The sequence below is a fragment of the Xiphias gladius genome, chromosome 19 (assembly GCF_016859285.1).
Source record: "Xiphias gladius isolate SHS-SW01 ecotype Sanya breed wild chromosome 19, ASM1685928v1, whole genome shotgun sequence".
Lineage (NCBI taxonomy): Eukaryota > Metazoa > Chordata > Actinopteri > Istiophoriformes > Xiphiidae > Xiphias > Xiphias gladius.
Window position 1 is genome coordinate 30,560,463 of NC_053418.1, and position 22,421 is coordinate 30,582,883.

A 22,421-nucleotide genomic window follows, 5' to 3' on the forward strand; every position below is an offset into this window, starting at 1 on the left:
CAGTGGCAGTTGTGGTGGGTGGTTTCCCCCAGACCTGCTTTTTTCACCCTGCTTTCCAGAGTGACAGGTAGAAAAACTTTGTCTTCAGATGTGGTCTTACAACGTGTCATCCTTTTTTGCCTGAAAAAGACCGAGGAATGTATTTTGACATGTTATCACCACAATCAAAAGTCTTAGCCAGGCAGTTGGGGTAGATAGTTAGACATACAAATTGTGTGATAGCTTGTAGCTTGTAACACTTGCCATTAGGAAACTATTATTTTTATGTAGTATTTAGGAAGTCCCTTTATTTTCAATTTACTGACCCACAAAAATCATGTTTTAATTGTTTATGATTAAGTTGCAGAATACTTTTGTAAATATGGATGTAAAATGCAAACTACTGAGAGAGCCTTAGGGAGCTGTGAAGACACCAAAATAGGTTATTGTTCTCCATACACTCTCTCACACACACACAAACTCACCTACACACAGACACTTTGATCAGCTAGTGACAGGCTCTGGTCAATCAAAGGGAGTAAAAACAACAAAGTGCAAGTTGCAGGTTGGAGTGCAGCTTCAGAATAACCTCAGCATGCACCTGTACACAACTGAGACACACAATGTCTTCTATGCTTTATCTTTTTCAGTGTTACTGAGGGCTTGTACAAGCTTGTACCTCTCCTATATTGTGTGCTTTTTCTCCCTGTCCTCATTTTGCAGGTATCTCTGACTCTGGAGCTGCAGGATCTGAATCTGCCACTACGACTCAACACTTATCATCATTATTATTCATATTATTATTATTATTATCATCATTATAACAACCAGTCTGACAGTGCTTAAATACAGCAGTACATACAGCTGTTCCTGGTCTCTTTGTCCCCTGCCCCCCCCTCCTCTCTCCCCCCATTCTTTCTTCTCAACCCAATTGGTAGAGGCAGACGGCTGCCCACCTTCATCCAGTCGAGGTCAGTTGGAGGCTTCTTCCTTTTAAAAAGGAGTATTTCCTCTCCACTTACAGAAGAGACTTGCTCATGGTGGGAACTTTTTGGATTTTTCTCTATAGTATTGTAAGGTCTTGAACTGACTCTGTAAAGTGCTTTGAGATTATGTATGTCATAATTTGGCACTATATCCATAAAACTGACTTTGATCTAATTGAATTACGGTATGCAAACACGAACTGAATCCTAACTATTAGCCCAACTTTTCTTACATTGCGTGTGTTTTCTGATCTGAAGCTCCTATCAGCCAGACTATATTGTAAGTCAGTGCATCACAAATGACTGTCACAAAAACATTCATTTTTGTGTTTTTCAGATGTTGTCGTCCTGTAAAACCAAGGCCACAGGTCATCTGTACAGCAACTTATTACAACCCATAGTTACATTCTATTGTTAGCTGACCTCTAGTGGCCGTAGTAATTATGACAGGAGCAAAGGAGTAAGGAAGAGGAAGACGTAGTATTTAGAGTGACAAAATCTGCATTAGGAGGTGGAGATTGAGGTGGATAGTTGGCTCGATAAAACACAGGACTTTCATAGAGGCCACTGTTCATTTCCTGTTTGAAACTTATTTTCAGCTAGTTTCTTTTATCCACGACTGTTCCACAGCCGTTACTGTGTTTATTAGTAACCATGACAATGATCTTCCTCTAACCTTAATGAAGTACTTATTTGAATCCAAACTACGATCTTTTCCTAAACCTAACCAAACTGTGACCGTTACACAAGCTTAACTGCATGTTTATTATTGTAATCATGACGATGAAAGTCCAGTACGCCTGCGGCTGGTGTGCTCGTAGGGGTCATATTATTCTTACAATGAAAACAAAAGTCTGGTTCACCCACTGCTGATATGCTCCTATGATTCATATCAAAGGGTATGGACAAGCAACCTATATGGTCCTTTAAGCTGGAGGACTTGTTGGTTTTTTGATCTACCACCAATGTAGTTAAAGTTTGCTTAGGCTTCAGTAAAGGGTCCAATAAGGGACAGGATCCCCAGTCAATTTCTCAGACATTTGTAGTATCTCAGCCTTGTCTTTGGTCTTGTGGGTGTTTTGAGTCAGACTTGTATCAGTCTCAGTAGCGGGTCTCTTCTCTGACAGTCTTTTACAGTCTTTCCTGTTCAGTGGAAATTCAGTTTATAAACAGCTAATTTGCAACACTGAATATGTTTTGAAGGAAACACATTGTTTTTTTAATCAATTTGGCAAGTTGCAAAAATATCATTATTGAATGTTTCGATAAAATGTTCAGTGACAACATATTTTATTTGTTTTCGTAAAAAATATGAGAATTTAAATTTCAAATTTTGAAACCATTTATAGTTCTGTTTCAGCACTGGAAGTGCTTGGTTAGGGTTAGGGAAAGATTGCGGTCTGGTTTAAAACAGAAAAAGTTCACAGGAGTCAGGATGCAAACCCTGGACTTTGGTGTCACAGTTGTGCACTTTGTACGCCCACCTTCCACCAAAGCCGCTCCATGTGCTGCTAATAAATGTAGCATTTCATTCAAATGTTGTCTCTGAACATAATCCAGCCAGTGATTATGTTTGTCACCACAACGTAATTTGGAATAACATTTAGGACAATATAACCATAATTTAGAAGGAGACAAGGTTGCACACACATGCATTTTTTATTATCATGTGCACCGTTCTGCTCATTTACAAGTACAGGTGGTGGTGACATCCTTATTTTCCATAGTTTGTGCTGCCAGGTAAAAACAAACATCCTCATTTTCGACAGGTAAAGTGGCATGAAATAGTTTTGGCACCCCTGGTCAAAATTTCTGTTACTCTGAATAGCTAAGCAAGTAAAAGATCAACTGATCTAAAAAAGGCATAAAGTTTAAATAAAATGTAATATTTTAAGCAAGATAGTGCAGTTTCAAAATATCAAAAAAGGTAAAGAGCTCTAAAGAAAGGTTTGGGCACCCTGCATGGTCAGTACTTAGTAACACCCCCTTTGGCAAGTATAACAACTTGTAAACGCTTTTTTTTTTTTTTTTTTCAATGATGTTTAGGTTGTTAGACGGTGAGGCCCATGGTTAAACGTTCAGCTTCAGCTGGAGGCATTATCCTGTTGTAGAAGCCATCCTATTTATATTTCCAGCTTTTCTACAGAGCTATCTTCTTATAGCCTTCCCCGTCTTTGTGGACATCAATAATTTTAATTTTCAGAGTGCCAGGCAGCTGCTTAGAGAAGACCATGGCTGCTGATTGTTGGGACAAGGTTGGAGGAGTCAGAGTGTTTATAAAGCTTTGAAATTTGCATCACGTGGTCTTTCCTAATGATAATTGTGAACAAGCAGTAGCCCTAACAAGCTAATTAAGGTCTGGGACCTTGGTAAACATTCTCTGAGAGCGCAAATCTCTTGTGGTGCCCAAACTTTTGTATTGCACTCCATTCCTCTTTTCACTCTAAAATTGTAAAAAAACATAAATAATACACAAATCTTGATCAAAATGTTGAAAAGATGTTTCACCTTTAACTTTATGCCTTTTGGAGATCAGTTCATCTTCTACTCACTTAACTATTTACAGTAACAGAAATTTTGAAGTAAAGTCAGTTTTGGTTACCCCCTGACCTTTCCTCTTGTGCTCCCAACAACGTATAGTATTTACTTCAACATGAGAAATGTCAAAATTTAAAGACCAGATTGTTGTGACATTTACTTAGTATATTCATAGTGTGGCCCCAGAGGTTGAACCATTTCCTTTCCTTTGTAGCTTTGTACACAAGAGATCGGATGACTTAATGAGCAGATAGTCAATAAATTTGCTGAGAACATTCATACTCCAAAGTCATATTCATACTCCTGACTCCTATAAATTATATTTATATACAACTAATTTGCCACAGCAAATACATTTGAAGGAAACATGTTTTCTATTAACATAATGAGGCTATGTTGTTAATTTTTGTATTTAGCAAGTGATAAATAGGTTTATACTGAACATATCAGAAAAATCTTCACAGACAACACGTTTGTTTTTGTTTTTGCAGATTTGTTTGTAGAGACTCGAGCATTATAAAACTGTTTTATGGTTACGTTCAGAATCTCACAGCACTTGGTTAAGGTTCGGGAAACATCCTGGTCTGGTTTAATACAGAAAAAGTTCACAGTGAGTACAGACAGAACATGTTTAATTACATTTGATTGATTTATGGATTTTTATTATTGTGTCATGCATTTACAAATGTCCAGCCTGTATGGGCTTACAGGACACTGACATACCAAAACAACAAGATCCATAAGACTTACAAGACCACTATTAAACAAACAAACTGTCCTGTCTGTTTATGCCTCCATGCCATCCACCAGTCTTGGCCAGATGCATTATGTTTTCGGGTTGTCCATCTGTCCATCTGTCCGTTCGTCCCTCTGCCCCATTCTCATGAATGCAATATCTCAGGAACGCTTTAAGGGACTTTGTTCAAATTTGGCACTAACAATCACTTGGACTTAAGTATCAACTGACTAGATTTTGTCAGTCAAAAGGTCAAATTTAAAGGTCACTGACCTTAAAAATACATTTTTGGCCATAACTCAAGATTTTACACTAATTATGACAAAATTTCACACAAATGTCCAACAGGAAAAAATGATGAATTGATTACATTTTATATCCAAAAGGTCAAAAGACAGCTTCACTGTGACACCATTGTGTTCCGAAAATACACTTAATACCTTTTATTAAATTCCTTTAAAGTCTTCAATACAACTATGAGTCTGGACATACATGGATGTAAACTGCAATTACCACGAGGTGGTAATTCTAGATTTCCATGCTTTAGAAACAATATATCCCCATTTAAAAACAGAATTTCGATCATTCATTTCATTTAATATTGGTGTTCTTAAATTCTCACAACAGTGACAATACAAAAGAAAATGTGATTAATTCTCAACATCTCTGAGTTCACTCTGCAACCCATCGTCCTCCTTGATGTTTTTAAACCTGCCAGCTTCCAGAGGCAGTGAGAGGGCATTTATTCTCTACTGGGCAACTGACATTTTTGGCTTCTTAATAATTGTGATTTACTTGGTTTGAATTCAAAGTCAAATTAATTAAGAGAATTAACAGATTACGGTTGACAACACCTACCACATCTCTCACCAATAGCGAGTCCATTAATTTCGTCCATGGCCTCGATCTTTCCCTAACCTTAACTGAGTAGTTTTAGTCGTCTGAGCTTAACAATATCTTGACCGTTAAGGTGGCATGTCAGAAAACACAGAATACATTTTGTAACAGTCATATACATTCATATGTTTTGGAAGGCACTGCAAGTGATGTTGTCCATATTAGAAAACACTCTTACTGATAATTTTGGGGTCACTGAAAAATCATGTCCAGGTAAGGTTCTGAGAAAATTGTCAGAATGTGTGTAATTATTACTGCTGCTTTTAGGGGCTACTGTGGATTTTCAGTATAATTTTTATTACCCATACTACAGGCGTGGCTCTATGGATGGCAGTGTCAGCTGGTGGGTTGGTCTAACACTTCAGTCCAGACTGAAATATCTCTGAAAAATATTGGAATAAAAAAATTGGTATACACATTCATGTTACCCAAAGGATGAATCATAATGACATTGTTGGTCCCCTGACTTTTTTTCTAGCAATATAAGCAGGTTCAAATTTCAGTTTATGATTTGGACCGTAGCTGGCTAATGTGGACTTTTGGACACAAGTGCAAGTAGAATGGAATAAAAAAGCCTTTAGTCTTGTTTTTTATTATGTCTCCATCCTGGTAAATGCTCTTTGCTCTGATTTTGTGTCTGCGCATTTGCCGTTGCTGGGAGCTGAATGTTTTGGGAATGTTTATGCAGTTGGAATGTTGCCTTTTATCACAGCTCATCTGCAGTGGACTGACACTGCTCCACCATCAGTAAGTTAATGCTTAACCAGGGATGAGACCTGGGGAGTAACCATTCAGGGATCAGTCACTCCTCACACTTCTTTGTGTTGCTCCAGTTGCCCCCTCTGTTCAAACCAGTATTTGTTTGATGGTAATGAAACAATTGACCTGGCAGGTTGCAGCCACCAGTAAAAAAAAACAAAGACATCAATCACATTGTGCAAACTCCCAATGCAAGGTCTCTTCCTGGTCAGTTGAGAAGGGTTCAGCAAACTGGCAGCGCTTGGCCATCCCCTCAGCCCACATTCACTACACTTGAGATGGTATCTAGGGACACAAATATGACCAGATGTCTTATAAATAACTTTATAACCACTGAGCTATAGCAAATTTTATGCCATAGATGACATTTCACAATTTAGTCAAATTAACATTAAGTTATGAAATTTCTAGTATCATTTCACCCACCCTCTGCTTTTTTAAAGATAAATTGTATAGACCTAACGTTAACCACTGCCAAATGATTCATTTTTTACCCTGAAATATTAAGCAGAAACAAAACTTGTACACAGGGATGCAGACTCAAGTGCATGACTCTGGAGTCGCTTCAGTAGTGTAATCACAAAAAAGGGTTTGATACACAGCGAGGCAGTCAATCAGGCAAACAATCCAAAAAGGGCTAGGCAGAAGTGAGGTAAAAAACACAAGCAGAGATCAAGAAAACCAGGAACAATAAACACTAGGAAAATGCTGGAACACTTGACACTAGGGATGAAGACGAACTGGTACAAGGAGCTGGGAGCACACAGACTGAATACACAAGGGAGGCAGGGATAATTGGACATAGGTGAAACACATAAGGGTGGGGCAGACAATCACGGAAGCCGGAAACACAAATCTGGGTAGTCTTTCCAGTATTTAGTCTTGGTTAGTACTACTTGGCCTGTGAAAACAGTTGTATAATGTCTTCTCTGGGTCTGGAGGAGCTTTGGTAAATCCGAAGAAATAATCCTGATGATGTCAATATGATATCATCAAGATTATCATGCTTGGAGAAAAATGACAAACAAAAAAAGCAAATTATACTTATATATAAATTTCAGATTATTTGATCTCGAGACAAATTATGTCATCTAAAAGCAGGGGTTAAAGTGGGATATGGCAGGTGACTGCGAACCCTGGGTGGATTGTTTGACAGTCCACCGGCCCACATTATTATGTATGAAACTGCCAACCGGATTTATTTACTTATTAATCAAAGATGCCAGGGCGCCATTCTGGATCCACTTTAAACTCTGTCTATGAGTTTTTCAGTTGTTTTAAGAAAATCGGATTTTACGTCTCAGTTAAAAGAATATATAGAATATATTTAATTTATATAATAGATGATGAGATGCTACAAAACAGTTGTGCAAACTGTATTTTTGAATTCCAGCCAGGAAATAGCACTGGCTTCTGCACAGCAGCTATGTCTCATTCCTCATGCATGGGTGGAGGGGGCACAGGAGTAAAGTGCACCTGTCACAGGGCAGTCTGTCATATTTAGAGGGAGATTAAGACAGCACCTGACTGACACAGAGGGAATGAATTTGTATCACTGCATTCCAGCTTTTATGATGCTCTGGTTTTATTTAAAGTTTGGGAGGTGTAATAAAATCTTATCTCTTGCTTTCACTGTGGACAACTTGGCTCTAAACTGCCGTCTCTGGGGCACTCTAAGTGTCTGTTTGTGCCTCCCTGGCCCATAAACGGCGGGCCTGATTACCTTAGCAGGAGAACAAATCAATAAAAGCAGCCCCTGCTAGCTGAGCGTGTTGCAGGCAACATCAAAATTACTAAAATGTTGAGGTAGTGGCCTGAAGGCTTCTTATGATGCACTTCCAGAATTGTGTGGATGATCTGTCTTTTTGTAATGTCAGATTAGGTGATTTTTATTTAATGCTGGATATTACAGAAAATGACAAATAGAGGTGAGTTTATAAAAACATTGAGTCAAGGTTTACTGAAGTCCTTGGATTTATGAAGAAAACCATATAATTTTGTATTAACAGTAGGAGAAGGCAAGATCATAAAATTTGGTTTTGATATGATACCAACAAATACCCTTGCTCCAAAACTCTGAATCACTGCATATCCCACAATTTGTTCATTGAGTCCAATAGGTCTGGCAGCTGTTTTCCCGGAAAAACATACAGCCAATCAGAGCTTTTTAGGCAGGATGTCATCTTTCCACACAGATATACCTGGCTACACAATGGGTGTTTAAGATAGCTGGATACAGTGCTGCCAGTCAGCCTTGCTGCAAATTTGCCAAAGAAGCATTATCCCATTGACCACTATTTTTAAAGACACGTCTGTAAAACAGCTAGAACAGAATTGCTGCAAAGGTCAATTATTACCCTTTTTATTATGAAATTTTAAACCATGAACAGATTATGTTTACAAACATAAACTGTTTCTTTGCTTAGAAAAGATTTTTTTTTTTTTTGACATCATCCCAATGGGGCCGCACAGAGACTGCCCTCCTGTAAAAAGTACCCCATGGGTTGTCTTTTCAGCAGCTTATTACAACCCATAGTAAGGTTTTATTGTTAGGCTTTACTGGAAATGAACTGATAAATGACTGCACTGGATTTTGTTTAAGAAAACACAAGTTTAAGGGCTCATTTGCAAACATAAGTGGGATATTTTTTTTCATTGTATTAATTTGTGAGGTAAACAGTTGCTCATTTCTGTGACTCACAAATAGAAAAGTCTCAAATCTAACAAGTCTAGGTCAAAACTTAGTATGTGGCTGGACCGCCATTTTATCTGTTTGCTTCTCTCCTACTCTCTGTGCTCACATATACAGTATTTTAATACAGCTGAATTCCCAATAAAGCTGTGCTAATTTAAATGTTTTTCTGTTTCTGTTGTTAGACAATGAAACAAGTATGAAATAGTGACTGAATTGCGACCCACTGACTACATGTTAATCGGGAGTCACTTCCAAGCCATTTCCAAGTTGCTGCTCTGCACTGCGAAAATCCTGATTTTATAACCTCGGCGTCGTCTGACAAAAATGGGGAAAGTCCAACACTCGGCCAACAATTGGTGTAACATCAGCACTTAGTCACGCAGCATTCGGCTGACCAGTGGTTTAACTTTATCATGCAGTCAGTCACGACATTAACGATTATGGGGTTGACCCCTGGCAGTTGCAGTCGAGCCAAAAATGATGACTTCCTAAGAGGCACAAACTGTGTTGAAGTGGCACACAGAGAAACAGAAACAGAGTGATTCAAAGGCCTGCAAAAAAGTTCCAGCCAAAGTATAAGTAGTAACATCAAGTTGTTGCCTTCTTATTGTTGAAATTTGCTCAGTGAGCCAGTGTTTCTGTCAGTTATCTGTCACTGGCTCATAACTTTCTTCAGTTTTGCTTTCTGTAACAGAATGAGAGGAGGAAATGAGTTTCAAAGCCCCAGCTGAGAGCTCAGCATCTCTGCATGGATCCCATGGTGCAACACAATGCAAATCCAACTTCTAATCAGCTTACAGTATAAACAACTAATTAGCTCTCTGCCGGCCCCTAATGATGTGCTGACAAACACATGGAGCAAAACACTGGAGCTGATAAACAGCAGGAGCTGACAATTTTTCAGAATCTTATCTCAGCAGAGTTGAAACAAAGGCTTGATTAGAAACAATTCTGTAGAGGAAAGTCAACAGTTTGGGGGAGGGTTGAAGGGAGGAAGTGGGTTTCAACATGCTACCTTCCATCACTAGTATTAGAGGGTGGCTGGCTAATATGCTGGATCTATGTATGAACTCATTAATAGGCTACATTTGGTTATGGTCTAAACAAAACAAAGTTTTAATTCAAGGTTTATTATTAATTGCTTCGACGGATTTGCTTTATGGTTTATGGTTTCCTAATGCATTTCAGGCAAATTTAAGCAAATCTTTTCATACTAATAATGCACCAATCATGTGAAAGGAATAGGACTGTTTTGACTGTGGTCTGATGCAGTTGCATTCATCAGTCCATTAGCAGCCTTTAGAAACAGTGCCCATTTGGAGGGTCTTAGATGTGCAGAAAGATGTGCTGTACTTCTTGTGTCTCCTTTTTGTTACTCCCAAACAGTAATGTATTCTGTTTCTGGCCTCACTCTTTCTCTTAACATTATTTCAGGTTCTGCTATTCAGTCTTCATGCTGTACAAAGACTCCAAACTTCTTAACATTCTTTTCTCCCCCCTGATAAAAAGGTTAAACTGTAACATCAATATCAGTGAATGGCAGCTACACCTGAATGTTTTTATCAGTTATCTGTTCAGCATAGCTCTTTACATTCCCCTTGGTTTGTTTAGTTGTGCATGGTGACTATGAGCATCAAGTGCTTCACATCATTCAGAGACCCTTATTGCAATTAAACCACAAGTTTAACATCAAATGTGCTGTTGGCCTTGCTCAAATACTTTTACAAAGTGACACAACATCAAAATTCAGTGTCACTCAAAGTTAGATTTTCAGTGGGGATGTAGCTCTCTAAATCACTGTTGTCAATTTGTCAGTTCACTCAACAGAGTTTTCCAGCATTCCCGTTCATGCCTCTAAAAATGCAGATTTTATACACCATTACCTAATTTTTTTTGTTTATTTTGTCATAATTCCCATTCTCTTGATGCATTTCACTTTGAATTAATAATAATGTTTTCTTAACATAGCTTCTACAATTGCAAGCAGTACAATCCAAGAAACGTGTCACATATCATTTTTCCTGCATCCATTTGTTGTGGCTCTCTGCTTAAAAGTTTGTAAATAATTATTAATTAAAAATAGTTCCTCTTGAATGCAAAACTGGAAACTTTTGAATTAATGCATTTTCTTGTCAGGGCAAATTTTATTTAAAATTCTTGGTGGACACCAACACACTTTAGTGAAAATGGGAAGGGGACAAGGTGATTTTGCAAAAAATGAGGTTCGAGTAATAAATCAGAAATTATCCTTTAACTTTTAACAGTCATATCATTCTCTAAACATGTCTTCATTTCATCATCCACATCTGGAACAAGAAGAGCAGCCAAACAAATGTTGATTCTGATGCTTTCCTCCAAAACCCTCTATTTTTCTTTACAGAAAATCAAACAAATATCTTCTATTGTGTAAAAAATTGCAGAAATCAAACAAACAAACCTGACTGCAGGGCTTTCCAACATCTGGAGTTTTGGAAGATCATATCAGTGACTGATTTATCAGAGGCTGTGTGGAGGATGCCCATAGGGGGAGTGTGGCTGCTTCCTGCAGTCCAGCAGGAGGAGGACTGAGTAACTGAAGTCAGCTTCATTTCAGAGCTCAGCTTCAGACCCATCTTTCCCTCTTCAACATCACCACAGGGAGACTGTGATTGTCACTCTGCAGAGATGGAGTGCTTCCTGATCAACTTTACTATCGTCTGTGTGTGTGGAGCACTGTGTTTTATTGAGCAGTTCATTTCACTCTACGCTACGCTTTTTTAGTGTGCAAGACCTGGTTGGCACATTCTCCATGCATAAAATAGCCCATCAGAGTCTTCGAAAAGCCCCCTTTAAACATGCAGTGTTTCCTGTGCACTTCCGTCCCCACACACTGTTTATACATTTCAGGATGGCCTGCGGTACCACATATATATCACTACATGTATGTTGATGTGTTTGAGTCACACTTCTGTCTGCTCAACAGGCCACTGCACACACACCATGGCAGATACTTAAGTCTGAGTTTATCTTTGTCTTTGAGGTATAGTTCAGCAAGCTGAGAGGCTGTTTTTTGCAGAAAGTTTTGGGCTTGGGTTGGATCATTTTCAAATTTAATAAGAAAATTCTATCTCTCTCTCTTTCTCTCTGACTCTGCATGTCAAGTGTTGGAAGCAAATTCACAATTGTAACGTTCAATGAATTCTGGACCCAAATGCAGATACAAAGCGAGGCAGGCTGGATGAGTGAGGTGACTATTTAATAAGGTAAAAGAACTTACAGTTACACAGGTGAACAAGATAGCAAGAGGAATCAAGGAATACGGGTGGTAGGAAAATAAACACGAAGAAAACTGAGGAACAAAACCAGGTACAAAACTGAAAATCCAATGTAGGAAGGAACACAGGGAACAAACACAAACAAACCAACAAGGAATGAAAGGAACATGGAGACTTAAATACATTAGTGAGGGGAAGACACAGGTGAAACTAATTAGGGCGGGGGCAAGCAATCACAAAAGGCGGGAAAACAGAAAGACAGGAAGGAACAACCAATGGACACATAATGAAATTATTTTCAAAATAAAACAGTCACTGAGAGGGGCACATCATGACATACAATGCCCTTTGGGAATTGAGAAAAGAGACACTGCAGCCAATGTGTTGCATTAGCCTGGAGAGCTATCACACATTAATGGATGAAATAAAGCAAAAACATGCAAAAGGGAAGCTTCTTAATGTACCCAATGGTTTGGAGAAGGCCCTTGCATTATGGAAACATTATGAGCTTGTTGCAACAACACATGAAAACCTCCAAACTTCCTCCACAACTCCTCCTGATAAAGAGCATAGCGATGGTCCCTCTACAAAGTTCTGTTCTGGATTATAACTTTTAGGACTTTCAGTTGTCAAATTCAGCTTGAAAGACATTTGTGTTTACCAACTATGTTGATGTGGCTATGAAGTTTATCTACTAACTGGATTCCCATCTGTTACATAAAGATCCCCTCCCTCAAACAATTATAAAATACTCTGCGTGGAATAATAATTTGAAGAAAAGTTCCTTTTTAAAATACCTTTTTCATAATTCTTAAAATCATTAAAACATTTATTTCTTCATCCTCGTTGAAAAATCTAGACCCTATGAATATTCAAATGTAGTTCAATTCAAAGTTTAACTACTGAACAAAAGATGTTTCTTACTTCAGCGAAAAGTCCATTCATGTGTATGTAACCTAGACCTTTCATGTTTCTACATCACAGTTGTGTGAGTTGCATATAGGACCATGATTGGCTTCCAAAGTAGTTGTTAAGGTACATGCACCTGTTTTTATGAGATTGGTTCACAGATAAACTTCCCTCTTTCAACAGAAGAATGTGAAACAGTCCTAATGTCAAACTCTGCACACACAGTACATCTCTCTGCACAGTGAAGCTCAAACATCCAAGTGAAGAAACAATAGTCAAAACACATTTCTGAGTGGACAGGGACTTGCTACTTTATCTCAAAGCTGTATACTTAGCTGTGGGGCCAAAATTTCAGTAGCTGCCATTACATTGCTGTCTTCTGTGTGTCTCTGTAACACCTAAAGTGGGCTGAAAGGTCCACTGAAAGGTCAGCTCCATCACTGACTGACAGTCTAGCCTGTGAATATAGGACTCTCAATCCCTTACTGGTTTTGAGCTGCTACCTTGTCTTGGTTTGCTATGGTTTCAGAATCCCACACACTGATCCAGGTTAGAGGCCAAATTAAACATGTGACAAGCCTGCTGCTTGTTCACTCCTACAGACCGTTTTATTGTTACCATTACAACAAAGGTCCAGTATGCCTGCCGCTGGTATGCTCCTATGGGTGCTATCCAAGGGTAGGGACAAGAAATCTATATAGTTGTTTGGGTTTGGGGACTTTTTTGCTATATTTTTCATATTTAAAAAGCAGTAATTTTCTTCTATAAAGGTAAACAGGTGAACAGGTAAGATTCAAGAATTTAAAAAAACTCATAATATGAAAAACTAACATGAAACTGAAAGCTTAAAAAAAAAAAAAAAATGAATCTTCCAGCACATATGATTAATAGGTTTTATCTTATTACATTTTTATAGATATTTTCCATTTTATTGAATGCAGTTCTGATCATTGAAACTGCTCAAATTAGTGTTATTTGCAAAACAGGAATCTTTTTCAGATTTGCTAAGTTATCTGCAAAAAATTGAATAAATTATCAAAATTGCAAGCCATTAAGACCTTTGAAAGTTTGAAGGTAGTGTTGATTACTGCAGAAAATGACTGCTCATGTGATTGTAAATTCCAGTATTTTTGGTGTAGTCTGCATGTTAATTGACTCCATGCTGGGCAGAAAGGGCTAGCTTTAGCTGCTGGCCTGGCTGGTCAAAGAGCTTTCCCAAGGCTGATAGCAGCAGCAGTCTCCCTGCCTCTAAGAACTGTCAGCCACACCACAGGTGTTGATTTATACCATTAATAATTCACAAAGTTGCTTGCGGTCTTCTGTGTTGGCCAGATGCCTCCCTTCATTGCCAGAGTGTGTCAGCTGCACACTGAACTGCTCATGTCACAGATGCAGAAATAAGACATAAATATTTTAGAAAATATACACCAGAAACTGCCAATGGAACAGGCTGCACATCTGAGCGAACTGCCATGTTTTAGCGGCCATCTTCTCTTTTTTCAAAACGTGGGAGAGAGATTGAGAGACATACCATCCAGACAGGAAAGCCACAGATCTCCCTGTTCCTCTGATTGCTGTTCTCTAATGAGCATGGCGGATGGTGAATCTTTTCAGAGCAAATTGTTGAAGACATCTGGCCAAGCTTTCTCTCTGATGCAGCTGAAATGTCCCTCTAGATGGCGTTGGCATGGCAACCTCTAACTGCTATTCAGCAGCGTTGTGGTTTGAAAGGTTTAGGGTCCATAGTTGAAAATCCATTTGGGCCTCTAGCAGAGCGCTCTGCACTCCACTCCCCAGACTGGAGGTGCAATAAATACTCCCTTGCCAAGGAAAAATAGATTCTCTTTATGAATTGATGGCACTCATGGCACCAACATGTCTTTGTTGTTTGCCTTTGTTATAAGGGCCTTATTAGTGGTAACACAATGAAGTGGTTTGGCAATGGTAGTATCTTTAAAAATCTTGCCCTAATGGAAAAGTTAAGACAATTTTTGTCACGTTCTTATATAAGGTTCTACGTGAATTACTCTTTTAGGATCTTGTTAAAATCCAAATTTAGAAAATTACAAAAAATTGTATATGGCTCTACAATGCAACACCCAAGTAGCTCTCGTAGCACAGGCACTGCAATGGAAGAACGAACTGTATGTGGAGAAGTGATGTTGGGGAGAGGTGGGAGAAGAAGCGGAGGGGGATGGGGGGCTTAGGTCCATCCCCACAGTTAAATCCCCGCAACAACACTTAATGACCCCTGTACTTCAGCTGAGATGAGACACTCCATCCACAGAATTATCTGAAGGGTGCTGTGTTTGAGAAAATTATCTCATCCTCAGAGACAAAATTGCAGGGAACTTATCATTACAATTAGCATACTTTGGTCCTTTTTGTGCATTTTAAGTAGGCAAACCAAATAACCGACCATGACAGTGTTCAGATTTAGCCCCTAAACACACACACAAACTCAAACTCATTAGCTGTACTGCATTTTCTTAAATAAAGTATTTCAAATGCTAAATAATATTGCCGTACTGAGTCTCTCTCCTTTTTTCCTTAGAATAAATCTTAATGTATCCACCAGAAACACAGGGGAGATACCGTAATGAGGATTCTAAGCCCCCTTTTGTCACCCAGAGAAAAAATGGTTCACTTATAGCACCACTAATCACTAAGTCTGGAGCCTATAATGAATATTTAACACCAGATCAATATGTATTAAGAACTGCTTTCTCATAAAGAGATACAAAATGTCACATTAAGAAAGTTCCTACTTACTAAGTGCTGCACAGATCTTATATATAATCTTTGGCAAATTAAGACAAGCAGAAAAGCCTCTTCTTACAGGTTACAGGACATTTCATTTTTAAAACCACCGAAAGGTTCAGTGTGTTGAGCAGTACTACTGTTTACTGGGCATTCTTTTGACTGTCAGTATACCAGGAATTAACACCTTTTACTGTTTGGACTGACATTAGTCAAACTGCGACTTTGGAACATTACTGCCATTTAGAGTTTTAATAAGACTTAAGATTTTGAACACCCATTTCTCTGATCAGCCCCAACCAAGCAAATGAAAAGTATTCCTACTTTGTGCAATTGGGAACCAGTGAAAGTTTGGTTATAATTCTTAAGTCTTGTGTCCTACTAATGAGGCCTAATTTATAACTATACTAAGTTAAGCTGGAGATAATGCATAAACTGATGTAAAGGCTAAATATTTTAATAAGTAAAAGAAACTTTTTATCAAATCAAAAAGATTTCCTAGCAGTAATTCTTTTCTTTTTTTATCTAATGTCTTATGGTGAAAGGGATTTGTATTCAAAAAAATATGAGAACTAAAGACAAGCCAGTTCCTAGTCCTAATAAATGTTGAAGTCAGTATATTTAACTATAGCTTAGCAAGAGCGATGCTTCAGATTTATTTTCTGTCTCAGTGTTTGAATGTACAATAGCTCCCGGAGCTCCCTGCATTCGCCTCTAAAATTTACAATGATTAATCTCTTCAACCTAAATCAACCATGACATGAGTTATTCACAGCTGAAGAGTTACATATGTGTTGAAGGCATATGCATCGCTGGCACATGTGACCATCAACTGCATTTTCCTCTGAAACAATTGCCTTAATTTCTCCATATTCAATATAAATTCTCTTGCTGCAAGTTGACATCTATTGTCTTGGTGCTCTGCACAGACATGCACAGCAAATACACGCACACACACACACACACACACACACACACTATATATATATATATATATATATATATATATATATCAAGATTACCTCACCTTCATCATGCATTTGTTATTGAAAGTAAAATCTGTCAACAAAAATAGCGTCAACATTATCTTACTAAATAATTAGTTAATTTGATTCCTTCTAAACCATGCTGACATAATCTATGTCCACTTCATGAAAGCTTTTAGATGTGCTGCTCCTGGTATCTGGGGTCTGATTTCCAGAGGTGGTACAAAGTCACTGTTTTGCAAGTCTCAAATCAGACTCTCAGGTCCTGAGTAAAAACAAGCAAGTCTCAGGTTTTAAAGTTTGTGTTTGGAGTTCAAAACAAGCCACAATTTTTTTTTGACCAAATGCAATGCCATCATAAATACCAAAAGAGCAATAGTCAGTTTTATTAAGTGAACCTAAGTCAGGAGTTTGTGTGTATTATTTTGTCAAACTTACTCCATGGTAAGAGAAATTATGTTCATATTGGATGAATCTGCAGTGCCAACGTTCAGCATCAGTGCAGGAAACTCTGCCTTTTGTGCAACAAACCGGAAAGTAAGGGTGTGGAGGCTGGAGTGGTGATACGACATGTAGCACATCCAGATTTGGTGTGGGAGCCTAAAGTCTATGTTCTGTCACTGATCTGTAATGAATGTTTCCTTTTTTTGACCAGGATCATTATGATCATTTCCTGATGTTAACAATACCTCCATTTTAGTTACCTCAACCTTAACTATCCTGTAGTTGTAAGGGGCAGATAGTGAAGCAAGATATACTATAATTTCAAAAACATTGGAACTTTAAAAAAACATTCTCATTGAATTTAATTATGTAGTATTTCTTGCTCGGACATGCAGACAATATTTTTACACGTCTCCAGTTGCATATAGTATGAAACCACAGCCCTTGATACGGTCGCCTGTGAGTGGCATGCTGCAGATGCATGCACAGAATAACTTTCTGTTGAGACTGTGATGCACAGGGAATGAAAAACCTCATCCCTGAAGGATTTTGGTTTAATTTCTGTCTGCGTCCGTTTGTTAATCTAATTAAATTAAACTGAAGTGATGGCAGAAAGCTAGCCAAGCTTACTGCGGTAGATTAGGCCTGCACATTTTTCTATTATGTGGCAACCAAGGCATTCAAATATGTTGTGGCCTGTTAGTTGCAAATACAGGTATAAGGGTCAGTCGTGATTAAATCCCCTACACCTAAAACCAGTATTACCTCTGCTGTGAGAGTAAAATAAATCAAAGAATCCCACCAGATCTTAATACTTTCACTACAATGTGATGCACATTTATAAATACCTGATATAAATCATGGCAATACTGCATCTGTGTGTGATATTCAAGTTGTGGCTTTACACTATTTGTAAGAGTGTGGTTTTAGCAGAAAGCATTATTTAAATCATGTCTAAGCAGGGATATTTGTTCCAAAAATGAAGACAAATCGAAAGCATATAACATGAAGGATTTCTATGTGCAGTCCCTGTATTTCCATCATTTTTTGCAGGCCAGTTGCTATAGCAACCCAAGGAGAGGAAGAGTAGTGTTTAATTGATCCACTAATGCATTTAGCTGCACACTCACCACTAAGTTGCCTTTGTTTCCAGGTCACATTTTAGGGACAGTATTTACATAAAAGCATCCGCTCTTGCTAGAACCAATCATTATCAGCAGTTTTTACTTTTTGTCCTTTGGCAACAAATGTGGTGTAAACACTGACTATTAACAGCTACACATTGCCTCATCAGGGAATTATTATAATACGAATGCTGGTGGGAAACATAATAAGTTTGGCAGGAGCTTTCTACGAACAGTCAAACAATAATATGGGACATACTAATTAATAGTTGCATTACAAACAAAAACAATCCCCAGGACTCACTCACCATTAGACCACTATATCAATTATAAATGTTTTAACATATCAAGTGAGAAGTACAAACATTTCTGAATATAATCCACATCATGGGAAGTTGACCAAATCCTAAGAAATGCTTTGACTCTGCATTAAAAAACAAAACTAAAACAAAAATGAATGTTTAAGCTTATATTCGTCTAAATGCTATTTCAGAGGCTTTTAAATTTTTTTTTTACCTCAGCAAGAAATAGATTCACATTGAGCTTTGATGGGTTTTTTTTAGCCTGAAAGTGATCTAAATTATAAGCAATGAAAATATGCTGGGAATATTGGTAAATTCAGTTATAAAATATCAGTATCAGGCCGGAAGAACATACCACACACTGGTTGAAGTCTATACTATTTTGCAAAGGCAAATACATTTTTCAATATACTTAGTGCTGCCCAAAATATAGTTTTCTTATCATAATAATGACGAAATTTTTTAAAGATCAAAGTTTTGTGTTTTTTACACCCACCCGACCATAACATTATGGTAATTTCTTAATGCTATTCAAAGGCAACTGGAGGTTTTGAGATTCTTGAAGACTAACCTCTCATCCAAAAGACTTCTTTAGTTCTGAAGTGAAGAAGTCTGAGAGGAAGTCCAGTTTCAAGCAAGTCCAGTTTCCTTTATATAGCACTTAGAAATACCATGGCTTTTTCTTAGACAACAATGTGGTTTATAACCAACAAAAATATCACTTGCTTTTCTCGTTTGCTGTCTCATTGTGAAGGTTAAAAATGACAAAGTCAATCATGGATGTCAGTGAAGTCCTGTATGATTTGTGAGAGCATGTGGTTTTTTTCACCCCCTGCAATATTTCTTGCAAAAAGATACTCAGAGTGGAGTTATGTTTGCAAATTTTACCCATCAACACCAATTTTAGCATAAATATATTTTTTGTACCAGTACTTGGCATGGAAATAATGCATTGGCATAGGAGCAAAAATGTTACTAGGAACATTCAACTTCCTCAGTCTACACAGACTACTGACTTATAACACCACTCAAATGTACCTATCAAAATAAATATTTTTATTGCAAAATAAACTTTGTTGTGGCTAAGAATAATTATCTCCAAACTCAACAAGATATTGGAGGGACTGGTGACATTATTAACAGATGATTTGTAATCCATCATAGTTGCTGTCTTTCTTTGGACCAAATGTATTATGCCCTCCTCCAAGTCAGAACTTTTGTCTGGTTCAACTGCTTGTTAATTTGGTCAGCATGCTGATATTATCTCCTCTTTATCAATGGCTGGATCTGCTTTTTGTCTTTTTATGCAGTGGAGAGACCTCAGCAAATACCCTAATGTTGTAAGATCAGGATCTGTGATAATGTTATGACCAGCATAAGGAATAAAAATAAGTTGCTGAACTACACTCCACTATAATAATTTACATTTTAAATAATTTACATTCATATAATTTGACTAAAAAATGGGAATAATTCTGAAATATGTGGAATGTACTGTAACTTGGTGGTAGTTGTTTTTTACTGTGATAAAATGCCAGAATTTGGAGCAGCTCTCCCTGAAGGTAAAGGTAAAGCTGTAAGACACCAGGTGAGGTAACATGCTGTGGATGTATATGCCCCATGTCAATTGGAGCCAAAAGACTGTGTGTGCATGATGTGACCAAATCTCACCAGCCATTACTGCAATTATGGCACTAATGGCAGAGAGGCAGGCCTGTGAAAAGCAGAAAAGTGTAAGACCGAGTAATTCCCCTCAAAAACGGGATAGCATGAGCGGGTAAGTGTGCAGTACTTTACAAGTCCCCAGCAAATTCCAGTGTATACAGTAAGACATGATGGGTAATTATTAATTATCCCAGACAGTAATGCTGGAATAGATAATTATGTGACAAACATGACATCTTCACTCTCACCACTAAGTGATGGATGTCATGAGGAGACTGCAATTATGTCATCTCATTCATTCGGGAGTATGGTAATTGCAAAATTAAAAGCACTTCAGCTAATTTTGGCTCATTCCTCAGAGTGTAGTCTTGAAGGTAGGCTTGTAATCACTGAAGCACACAGGAAAAATAGACTGCCTTGCATATTTTAGGTGGAAAATATCAAGCATTTTGCTATCCCTGGGATAGAGCCACCAGAGACACAGTGCTGACAGTAATGATTCAGATGTATAATGTAGATCAGCATGAAAAATGCCATAAAGGATTTAAGAGGTGCAGCTGTAAGTATACCATTAGGTATCACTGGCACATGGATGTCTCTTATAGGTTTTTTGAGCATCATTGCTGACAATTTGTACCTACAGTGTTCTCACATCTGCAAGCACACTATTACACTCAAATATATATTATTATCATATTTCCCTGTTTGTCTGGAAACTTTGTCAGATCTGTGTTTTTATTGATAATATATACTGAAAGCAATTAACAGTTACTCTCTACCTCTGGCAAAAATAATGTAAATGAATGTCTGGAAGTTCTGGTGCTGCTTTACAACAAATACACTAAAATAAAATAAACTTTCTAAATACTCTAAACTTAGATTACAAAAGATTTCAGCCATTTAATCACACTGTAATCATTTTTTTATAAAAATACTTGTTTATATAATAGTCCATCATTTTATAATGTATACATACAGTGTGGTCCAGAAAGCCGAGACTGGTCTCAGTCCCACTGTATGTATATAATTTCGGCAATTCGGTGCAATAATGCTGCAACAGGGGCGTGACCCAGTGCTGACACTGGTAGTGGGGCCTGATATTACAAACATGGGGGCAGAGCCATACCAGTTGCATGACTTACTTTTGGCACTGGGAGTGGGGCCTGTTGATGTAAATAAGGGGCGAAGCCTTGAGGGGAAACAAGGGCGGGGCCTGATATGGGGTGGGGCCTAGTGTAGTAACGGGGCAGGGGGGTTTGTATTAAGGAGAACTGAATACTGTGTCCACCAGAGTTTTTCTCCTGTTGAGCCAGTTGACAGCATGTACGTCTGAGACACTACATAGTTCTGTGTGGTTTGATTAGTTTTATACTGTACTGCATGGTTTCAGACTTGTTTATTTTGCATAGTTTTATGGACTTATTATCATACATTTTATGTGCAGGCTGACGACATTAACAGAGGCATGGCTTATTGTCAACACTGGGTGTGGGGCCTGGCACAGTAAAAGGGCCGGGGCACACTGTGACTTGCCCAGAATTGACACTGAGGGCAGAGCCTGGTACCCATCACAGGGGCAAGACAATGCTGTAACAGGAAGGTTACCTAGTACTCTCATGGGGGCAGGGCCATGCACCAGCACTGGGGATGTGGGGCTAACGACGGTTTGGCCTTTTGCTGTAAGTGGGGAATGAAACACACTGTCAGACCAAAATTTGATGGACTTTCAATGTTCTTTGCTACTTTGAAAGTTGACACATGAGTCAAGCAGACCGCAGCCCGTTGTCTGCTGATGTACTGTATATGAGGTGAGAACACATTATAGTTTTAAAGTCACTGTGAACTTTTTCTGTATTAAACCACACCACAATCTTTCCCTAACCATAACCAAGTGCTGTGAACACCTAAACATAACCATAAAAAGTTTAATAATGCTGTAGTTTACCCTGCGTGTTGAAAAATGATGCTAAAGGGGTACTCAGTAGTTTAAAAACACCAAGGAATTCTGACTAAGTGTCCATATGTGATAAACTGGGATTGAGAATGTGTAAGCAGCAACTCACCATTTAAACACGTTTTAAAGAAGGCAATCACTTTTCATTTTTATTGTCACAGCTTTCTGCCATCTCAAGATTTTTGAATTCATACATCAGACTTCTTCTCTGAAAAAGTTTGGTTTAAACTAACTAGTTAACTTTAACTGACACTGCAGCAGAGAGTATGATTGCCTCATCTCTGAAGGGTGTAAGATTTAAATTTGATGCTAGCCAACATAACATTGGTTTATAAACATACTCTTACTCTCACCAGTACCCTCCCTTATATGTTGTGCTTGCTGAATTGAAGCACTGTAGTATAAATAAAGACAAAATACTCAAATTTTCTTC